Source organism: Microcebus murinus, chromosome 1 (assembly GCF_040939455.1).
Source record: "Microcebus murinus isolate Inina chromosome 1, M.murinus_Inina_mat1.0, whole genome shotgun sequence".
In the NCBI taxonomy this organism is placed as follows: Eukaryota; Metazoa; Chordata; class Mammalia; order Primates; family Cheirogaleidae; genus Microcebus; species Microcebus murinus.
This window is the reverse complement of record NC_134104.1, coordinates 65,735,068-65,745,521: the sequence shown is the minus strand read 5'-3', so window position 1 is coordinate 65,745,521 and position 10,454 is coordinate 65,735,068.

Genomic DNA, 10,454 nt, shown 5'->3' with positions numbered 1-10,454 from the left:
AAATGATAAAATAAACTATTATCTACATATTCTTTATGTATTCATACCTAACTTTTTCTTCTTTATCTTTGCTATTTCAAGGCTATGTGGTTCATCTGTTTTTTCAAATTGTAAATCTCCAAAAAAATGTTTCACTGTATTTATTGAAAAAATCCCTGTGTAAGTGGACCCACTTAGTTCAAACCTATGTTGTTCAAGGGTCAACTATAAAAGCATTAAAGGAAGCTATTTGAAACTAGTTTGGTAGGAAGAGTAGTTTCAATATGGGTGAGGGGAAGCATTTTGGTGAAATGAGGCTGCTGTGGTTTAGAGTCACCTCCAAAACTTATGTTGAAATTGGTCCCCAGTGTAGCAGTGTTGAGATGTGGGTCCTTTAAGAGGTGATGGGCCATGAGGGCTCTACCCTCATGAATGGATTAATGCATTCATGGATTAATGGGTTATCATGGGAGGAGAACTAATGCTTTGTAAGAAGAGGAAGAGAGACCCGAGCATGGCATGTTAGCACACTCATGCTCATGCTCAGCCCCCTCCCCATGTCATGCCTTTGCAGGGTTCCCACCAGCAAGAAGGCTCTCAGCAGATGCAGCCTCTCAACCTTGGACTTCTCAGCCTTCATAACTGTAAGAAATAAATTCCTTTCTTACTACCCAGTTTCTGGCATTCTGTAATAAGCAAAATAAAATGGACTAAGAGGCCTGTGGCTATCTCAGGTTGTCCAGGGAATTACCTAAGAGACAAAAGGAGTGGGTGAAATGTTAGAGTCACATTCCTGGAGAACCAGCTCCAATTTTCCTTTCCTTAGTACTTTGAGGCGTCTCCCATTCTGGAGACCTCTCAGTTCTTCCAAGTTGCACTCTGCATTTTTCTGCCTATTATACCATCTTCAGGGCCAATGGCAATACCACAGGATCTGGGCACCATTGCAAGTGATAAAAATAAGCTCGACAAGCAGACAGCTCCCCAGAGCCTTTGCAGCAGCAGCAAAAACCAAAGCAAAACAAGACAAAAACAAAATAAAAAACCTACCAAGCATCCAGGCACTGAAAAGGGCCCAGAGTCCAATACCAGTGGGGACCCAAAAGTCCTTGGTCCCCTGTCTGCATTATGCTTATAGCTGAGAGTCATTGGACCATAGGCCCCTGAAGTTCACTTGGAGAGTTGATGTGATAAGGGGAAAATGAATATACACAGGCCAGGGTGACAGGCCCAGGGTAGGCTATTAGGCTGGCTTTTCCGTAGGATTGAAAACTTAGGGCTGTAGCCCTTGACATGCAATTTCTTTATACCAAAGAAAAGGAGTCCTCAGATTGCACTAATGGAATAATATGGGTTTGGGAGCCATATCAGAATTCAACCTCCAGCCTGTGTGACATTTGAGAAATCATTGTACTTCTCTGAGCCTGTTTCCTCTATTGAAAAATGAGAATAACATTGCCTAGTGTGCATGCCTAGCTTTGTGAAGACAAAGTAGGTATATACAATGCATTGTAATGAATAAAGAAGGTCCTCATTAAATAAGATCTGTTATTATCAATAGATGCTCAATAAATACTTGAATGGGTAATGTAGCTAAATGGAAAACTGGTTGTGTTAGGGTCAGCTTGGCAAAAGCAAAAACAAAAATAAGCATATGTACAAAATACAGTTAGTGTATTAGTGCAGAGATTTGGGTTAGTGCAGAGATTAATGTGTCTCATTCAATCTAGTACCCTGCTAAGATCAATTCTGGGAAAATCTCAGTGGATACACAGATGCGAGAGAATCAACACAGTTGAGACAGTCATAGTGGTATGTTACAGAGGAAAATGTTCCATTTGAAAGTTAACCTGCTCTTTCCACACTCACAGGCAAGGAGGAGTCCCTTTCCAGGTGAAGGGGAAGGAAAGCTACTTAAGTATTATAAGCTCTCCATTTATGGGTTGCAAACTAAGTTATTCCTTTATTTGACCAGTAACTGAGTAAGGACACCACAAACACTGGAGACTCAGGTGCCCAGACTGCAGCATACCAAGTTTTCTTCTGGAAAGAGTGGACTTGCAGTTTTGAGATATAATGTATTACAATATTCATTGTTTCCTCTTTTCATCCCACTCTTTCTACCTGAAATTTTTACACTTGAGTGAATGGTAAAGATTATATTAAATTCTTGCCAAAGTCCTTTGTTCTAGTTAGCTTGATCAGTGAATAGTTTAAGTATAAAAGAAGGACCCAAATCTCTAGGGAAGGTGGTGGTGGCAGAGAGCAGGATCAGGGTCTGTCTGCCTTGATAACCATGCTTGTCTTTTGGGGGAGCAAGAGGCTTTATTTAGCATGATGACACTGCTTCTCTGGCTTCAGGTAGAAAATCGTTGGCATTCACAAGTGATCCCCTCCTCCTTTTTTAAAGTTTCATTTTGGGGGCACGTGCAATTTTGAGAAGGAGGACCAGGTTGCTAATTTACATTTTATTTACATTTTGAAAACTGCCTCTACTCCAAACTCATGTCTCTGATGGATGAGAGGAGAGAGAGAGAGAGAGAGAGAGAGAGAGAGAGAGAGAGAGAGAGAGAGAGAGAGAGAGAGAGAAATGATATAACCAGCCTCAGATACAAAGTAATCATCTCTGTGTATCATAAAAAAGAATTGCAAGGTAATTCTAGTGCTTTGGAAAGCCAGAGGAGATTGCTTGAGCCCAGGAATTTGAGACCAGCCTGAGCAACATAGCAAGACCCCATCTTGATAAAAAATAAAAAACAACTAACTGGGTGTGGTGGCCTATGCCTGTAGTCCTCTTTACATAGGAGGATGAGGCAGGAGCATCACTTAAGCCCAGGAGTTTGAGGCTGCAGTGAGCTATGATCGTGCCATTGCACTCCAGCCTGGGTGACAGAGCAAGACCTTGTCTCTAAAAAAAAAAGGAATTGTAAAAAGTTTATCAGGAGCTAGAGCCATTGGCTTGCTGTGCTCTGGGTTTGAGGGAGGCAGTGGCTACAGAAAGTTTAGCTCCTATGAAATACAAAGACAAAAAGTACTCTGCAGGAGTTGAGAAATCAGTCAGGCTTGAAGTCAGGGGCTGAAGGGAGCTCTCCAATTCATGAAAGAAGCCTAGGCATGGGAGAGAAGGAAGACTGTCAACCTGCTGATTGAGACTGTGACAATCAGAAGTTGTGGGCCAAGGAAAGCAAGGAACAAGCCCATAGCCTCACTATGAGGAATTGAGCCCAGCTGCCTGCTAGTTCTGTGACTGAGTCTGCTATATTCCCAGTGTTCCCTTGGGCTTGTAATGCACAACCTGCTTCTGGAAGGCTTAGCAAGTCAAGGAAAAATGGGAGTGAGGAGAGGGATAGGGACAAAATAACAAAAGTGGGAAGAACAGACCGAAAAGGAACTTACAACTCCAAAATTACAAATAGCAAATCAATAAATACAGGTAGCAGTAACTGCCATAAGAATGGAAAATTATCCCAAATGAAATTAATTTAATAGAATAATCTGAAAAAGACTTTATAATAAGTGAGGATGTACAAAAATTTAAAAAGATATAACCTTCATTTAAAAATAAGGAATTATGAAAAGAAGCATAAATACAACAAGATCAGGTATATATAAAGAAAAACTTAAAATGTAGAAGTGAAAAATGGAGCTCTTAAAATAAAGGTGCAATAGTTGTGATACACTGGAGACGGAATACCATTGAGGGGTGAGTTAACAGATCGGAAAATAGTACTGAGAAATAGCCTTATGGCAGAGAAATACAAAGATGTCGAAAACATGAAAGAACAGTTTAGAGATACAGAAGGTGAATTGACAGACTTCAATATTCTTTAATAAAAGTTGCAGAAAGAGTGAACAGAGGGAATGAAAGAGAAGCATTATTTAAATAAGAAGCATTATTTAAATAAATGGCTAATAATTTTCCAGAGTTGAGTAACAACCTGGATTCTCAGGTCAAAAGTGTCTCTTAATCTTGAATGATTAAATAGAAGTTAACCCACAATTAGATGTATTATAGTGAAACTGCAGAATATAACAGGGGGAAAAAGCAATCTAAAAATCCAAATTAGAAATACAAGTTATGTATAAATAAATGACAGACCGACCAATGTTTAAGCAGCAACAAGAGAGGTCAGAAGACAGACAAATCACATCTTCTAAGAGTTGAACCTAAAATACTATACCTAAGTAAACTATCCCAGTACAATGAGAGCAAAGAAAGACAAGAGTATAAACACACAGACCCTTCCTAAAAGAACTATTAAATGATATATTTTGGAAACGAAAAGTTAAACAATGAGAAAAGATGTACAATGTAAGAAGCAATGGTGAACATAGAAATTGATAAAATATATTTATTTAACTGTTGACTGTGCAAAAGATTCATAAGTATGTATTGTTTAAAAATATGATGAAAATGAAGACTAGGCAATAATTGCAAGATGGTGTGAGTGATTTGGGGGGAAAATATTAAAGCCATATTCAGGATCAGGAAGATGATAATTATAGATTTTGTAAGAAAAACTATAGTCATCAATTGTATCATTTGAGTTATGCTGCATAACAAACCACTATTAAACTTAGAGGCTTAAAACAAACACCATTTTATATAGTTGCCAATTCTTTGGGTTGGAAGAGCAGTTTTTTTAATCTATGCCAGCTCCGCTGGTCTTGACTCTGTCATACATCTATGGTCAGCTGGTGACTGGCTAGATGACCTAGGATAGCTTCACTCCTGTGTCTGGAAGCTGATTGTCTCCTGGGAGGCCTTCTCCTCCAGATTGCCCCTCATCTTCAGCAGGCTGCCTTGGGGCTGTTGGCATGGTAGTCCCACGTTTCCAAATATGTATGTAAGTGGACCTGTGCAGTTCAAATCTGTGTTGTTCAAGGGTCAACTGTAGTTGAAAAAACGGGCGAAGTCCAAATTGAATTGGATTAGCTGGATATGGTGGCATGTGCCTATAGTCCCAGCTACTGGGGAGGCTGAGGTGGGAGGATGGCTTGAGCCCAGGAGTTCAAGGTTATAGTGAGCTATGATTGTGCCACTACACTCCAGCCTGGGTGATGGAGTGAGACCCTGTCTCTTAAAAAAAAAAAAAAAAAAAAGACATGCTAGAATTACAAATAAAATCTGGAGTTTAATAAATAGACTGTACCAGTGTTAGTTTCTTAGTTTTGACACATTTACCATGGTAATAGGTTAACATGAGAGAAAACTGGGTGAACTGTATACAGACTCTCTTTGCAACTTTTCTAAAAATCTAATTATTCCCAAATAAAACATCTATTTTAAACAATGTAGAGGAATGGATTTTATTTTCTAAAATGGCTCTCACAGTTCTTTCCCTTGCTCCCCTTCCTCAGCACGCTCCACCCTGAGCCCTGTCCCTGAGGTAGATGTACAGGTGACACACCTTTATAAATATTTCCTGGGTTAATGCGTCTAGTCTGTGTGTCATGCACATCTCATCTGTGCTTTTTAGAACACTCCTAAAAGGCAAAGCCAGTCTCTCTGCAAAGTCTGATTTACTCCAATTTCATGGAGTAATATCCTTGGTACTCACCTAAGATTCAGAAATCTTAGGGCAGGACGGGACACTAACAAAGTGCCCTGTCTAGCCCCTCTCCACAGGGAGGTAAGTCATGTGGTGGCTAGGGAAGCTGAGGAACTCAGTGGGCAGAAAGGACTTCTGCATCCTAGGATTATCTTCTCTCACCTCATTATCTCTCATAATAAAGGCAAATGAGGTTGAACATCCTCCATTATTTGTTTTAGAAACCAGAGGAGAGACCAGTTGCAGTGGCGTGTACCTGTAGTCCCCGCTACTCAGGAGGCTAAAGTGGGAGGATCGCTTGAGCCCAGGAGTTTGAAGCTGTAGTGCACGGTGATTGTGCCTGTGAATAGCCACTGCTCTGCAGCCTGGGCAACATAGTGAGACCCTGTCTCTGATAAAAAAAACAAAAACCTAAAGAGAAGAGTTATATATTCACCCAGAAATAGTGGCCGAAGACACTGGAGTTGGAGACATCAAGATGAAGTTGGTGCATCTTTTTGTCCCCTTGCTTTGGACCTTTTGAGGATTAAAGACTGACTGCCCCCAAGGGAAGTGAGGGTTGAGGTGCAGAGGAAACTAAGAGTTACAGAATGTGTTCCTGTCTCTTAATCCTTATCACAATCCTCTGGAGAGGTCAATTGCTCCCATCTTACAGATGAGGTAACAAGACTTAGAAAGGTGAAATGACTTCCCCAAGGTAGTAAAACTAATGAGAGGTAGGCCTCTATTATAGGAAGCCAGAGCTGATTCTAAGAACTCATGACTTAAATGCAAATTAAAACCACAGCGAGATACCATCTTACACTAGTCAGAATGGCTATTACTAAAAAATTTTAAAATAGCATGTTGATGAGGACACAGAGAAAAGGGAACTCTTGTACACTGTTGGTAGGAATGTAAATTAGTACAACCTCTATGGAAAACAATATGGAGATTTCTCAAAGAACTAAAATTAGAACTACCATTTAATCTAGCAATCCCACTACTGAGGATCTACCTAAAGGAAAAAAATTCATTGTATCAAAAAAGATACCTGCACTTGCATATTTATCGCAGCACCATTCACAATAGCGAAGATATGAAATCAACCTAAGCATCCACCAATGGATGATTGGATAAAGAAAATGTGGTATATATACACAATGGACTACTATTCATCCATAAAAAAGAATGAAATAGTATCTTTTGCAGCAACATGGATGGAACTGGAGGCCTTTATCTTAAGTGGACTAACTCAGACCCAGAAAGACAAATACAGCATGTTCTCACCGGTGGGAGCTAAATAATGTGTTCACGTGGAAGCAGAGTGTGGAGCAATGGGCAGTGGAGACTCAGAGGGGGTTGGGTAGGGGTGGATGACGGGAGGTTGCTTGGTGGGTACAATGTGTGTTGCTCCAGTGACATATGCATGGAAGGCCCTGACTTCGCCACAGTGCAATATATCAGTGTAGCAAAATTGCACTTGAACCCGATGAATATATACAAATAAAAACTAAACAAGGACAAAAAGGAACTCATGACTAAGAAAGACCCCTCTGAAGACAAGGAGGATGAATTCCCTAGAGCCGACTTCCATTCTCAGGAGAGCTGTGGCTGGGAACTATGTAGATTGTGCATCAAGGCAGAACAGCCAGCCTGGGACAGGCCGAGGACAGCTTCGGGGGGTGTGGGGGTCCCAGGCCTGCCAGGACTACAAGCAACAGCAGATTCTCTCTGGAAAAGAAAAAGTTCTGCAGGTCGGCTCCCTGCTCATTCCTCCCACCCCTCATTCCTCTGTCCCGTCCAAGTACCTATGTGAACTAGCCTTCCTTGACAGGCCTCCCCAAAGCCAAGGTCCCCACTTGGCTCTATTATTAGTTGTGGGAGAGGTTCATGTGACTGAAGAGGACACCTCGGGGCTTGATCGAGATGCGTGTGAGAGTAAACGAAATCACTGCATGAATGTGGCTGTTGGCTGGACATAGAGCGTTAGCCTGGGAGGTTTGTGGGAGCCAGAAGGGAGAGTGCCTTTTGAGAGAGGTCTCCCAGGAGAATATGAGATTAGTTGAGGTTCAGTGAGTTCCTTTGTTGCTAACTCGAGAAGCGTATTTAAAGGGATAAGCCCCCTCACTTAGAGCAGAGCATCCCAGCCTTGTCTCCATAGTGACAGTGCTCAAACAGAGGCTTAAAAACCAGAAGCGCCAGGTCAGAGGGATTCCTTTGGAGCCGGGCTTCCCTGGTAGAGGTCCCAGCTATTGTGTGCTGTGGAGGAGAGGGACAGGGGCTTTGAATAGTTTCTCTTCCTTCCTGTCTCTTGCTGTGGGGCTTTTGTTTTGGTTTTTCTCTCTGGACTGATGTGGCCTTTGGAAAGGGGTGCCTCTCTGCAGAAGGAATGGTCTTCATTTAGACCTGTGTCAGGAGTTGGAGGCATCTCTCTTTTTCAGGGCCTTTTCCGTTTGTTGGATATGCTGTTAGCTTGCCATTCTGGAACTTAAGATAGTTCTCTGTAAAGCCAGCCACTTGCCCCTGTCGCTGTTAGAACTTGAATCTGTTTGCAGCAAGCTACACATATTCTCCTCCTTGTCCTGCTCCCTAGCTTGGATGCCCTCAGGCCTAGCTGTTCCCTCCTACATCATAGGGAAAGGATAAAAGGGCCCTTACAAGCAGGCTAACCTGTGAGATGTGGTCACTTGGCTTAGGTGGCCTTTTAAAACTGTACCCCAATTTGCAAGGACATATTAAGAGACATGATTGTTTCTTCTAATCTGTCTGACTTCATTGATTCCAGTACCTTTGACATCTATCTGGCCTTCTGCATCTCTGCTTTGACATTCTGGTTTCTAGCCTTTGGCTTGCTTTGACCTGTGGACTGCGGAGACTCGAGCTACTGAATTACTGACAGCGGGTGGTGAAGGGTGTCTAGAGTTTATTACTCCTCCTGGTCCCAGGTCCCTGTCTGATGAGCCATGTTCCACACTATACCAAGACCATACCCTGAGAACCACCAAGCCATCTGTCTTCAGTATCAGAATGTGTAGGTTCTGTCTGGCCAGAGCCAACATGGTGTCTGGCCCCAGCAGCAAATTGGGAGCCAGCCAAAGCTATGTTAGATATAGTCCTGCCTTATGTGCTTGCAGTATAGTGCTACGTGATACTAGCATATAAGTTCCTCAAAGAAGGGATCTTTGTCTATTTTGCTTTGTTCGTTAATGTATCCCCTGTTCTTAGAACAGTGACCAGTAGTTAAGTGTTTAATAAAAATGTGTTGAATAACAAATGAATGTACACAATGTCCACGTACAATGTCCATATACGATGTCAAAAGAGAGAAGTACAATAAATAGGGGAATTTCAGAGAGATGAGATAATGGCAGATGAAACCAACAAAAAAGTTGATAGTTTATTGATATTGACTAATATTCTTTGGAATTTGTTGAAACTTGCATTATAGCCTCTTACAGTTTAATTGTTTAAAATATTTCCTATGTGCTTGAAAAGAATAATGCATATTTTGTAATGATAAGGTATAGGGTTCTATGTATGTCTTGTTAAATCAAGCTTTTTTGCCTATGGTAACAAACTTGGGAGTTTTCACACAAATAATTGTGAGATTGAATTAAATTGAGCAGAATTGGTCTGATTATGAGCTGTTATATTGGGAATACAGATACAGGACCCTCATTTCTAAAACTATTGCCAAGGGATATCCTCTATGTCTTTATCTCACTCCTGTCATTATTACGTAGTGATTCTTCTTCCTGATTGATTCCATTAAAATCTATTTTGTCTGATATTAATTCAGCATTCCAAGTCTCTTACAGTTAGTTTTTGCCTGACATTTTTTCAGTCATTTCTTTCAATACCTTTATGTGTTTTAGGTTCATCTTATAAACAGTATATAACTGTAATATATAGATACAGATATAGATGATATATAATATTAATATATATAATCTGTCTTTTAACTGGCAAATTTGGTCCATTTACATTTATTGTGATTTCTGATACAGTTGGAGTTGGAGAGACATGAGTGTACAAGGATGGAAGAATTGCTGATGGCCATAATGGGAGATAATATACCACAACACTGTACTAGAAGATACCAAATAAATGTCAGTTCTCCTTTCCAACTCCTGTCTCCAGTTTCTGCCTATGGGATATTTGGATGATTTAGGTTGATTTTTTTCTGATCAGCTCCTTGAATGCAAATGTCATATCCTCCTGATGACACTTTCAGCCTCTCTAACATCTAGCAGACCTTGCGGGTGGTATATGAAAGAACTGAGATGATTTCAGGAGGATTAAAGAGGGAGTGGGTAGAAAGAAAATTGTGGCCAGGAGATGTTGATGACTCATTGAAAACATGTGAATGGAAAGGAAGGCTAGAAATAGGGTAGTAGCTGGAAAGAGCAGTAGGTTCTAAATGTGGATATTTTAAAGAGATGTCTATAGGTAGAGAGGAAGGAACTGACAGAAAAGAAATAGCCGAAAATACTAATGAGGCAACAACTAAGCTGTCACTTATTAGCCGCTTTAGAATAAGTAGCAGGAAGAAAGGTATACAGAATGAAATGTTTTTACATAGTGTACTGTAGAAATATATATTTCTACTAAATTATTGGTGTAAACTACATCAAGATAAGCAACATGAGTTTAAAATGTAGATTAATCCCCTATTTTCTTACTTAGCTCTTAATGAGCATTAATTAAGCCAACTGGATTTTCTTTTTCTACTCTTTCTTAGCACTAGAAAGAAGTTTCAATGTAATCAAGTCTGTCTTCTCATGTAAGGTCGCAGACCCCTAACAACATCCCTGACAGATAGTTGTCTGAGACCTTTTGAATACTTGTGGTTTTAAGAATCCCTCACCTCAAATATGAAGCAGCTGCCTTTGTCCAGAGATCTGATAACATGAAGCCCTTCTTTTATTCTATAGAAATCTG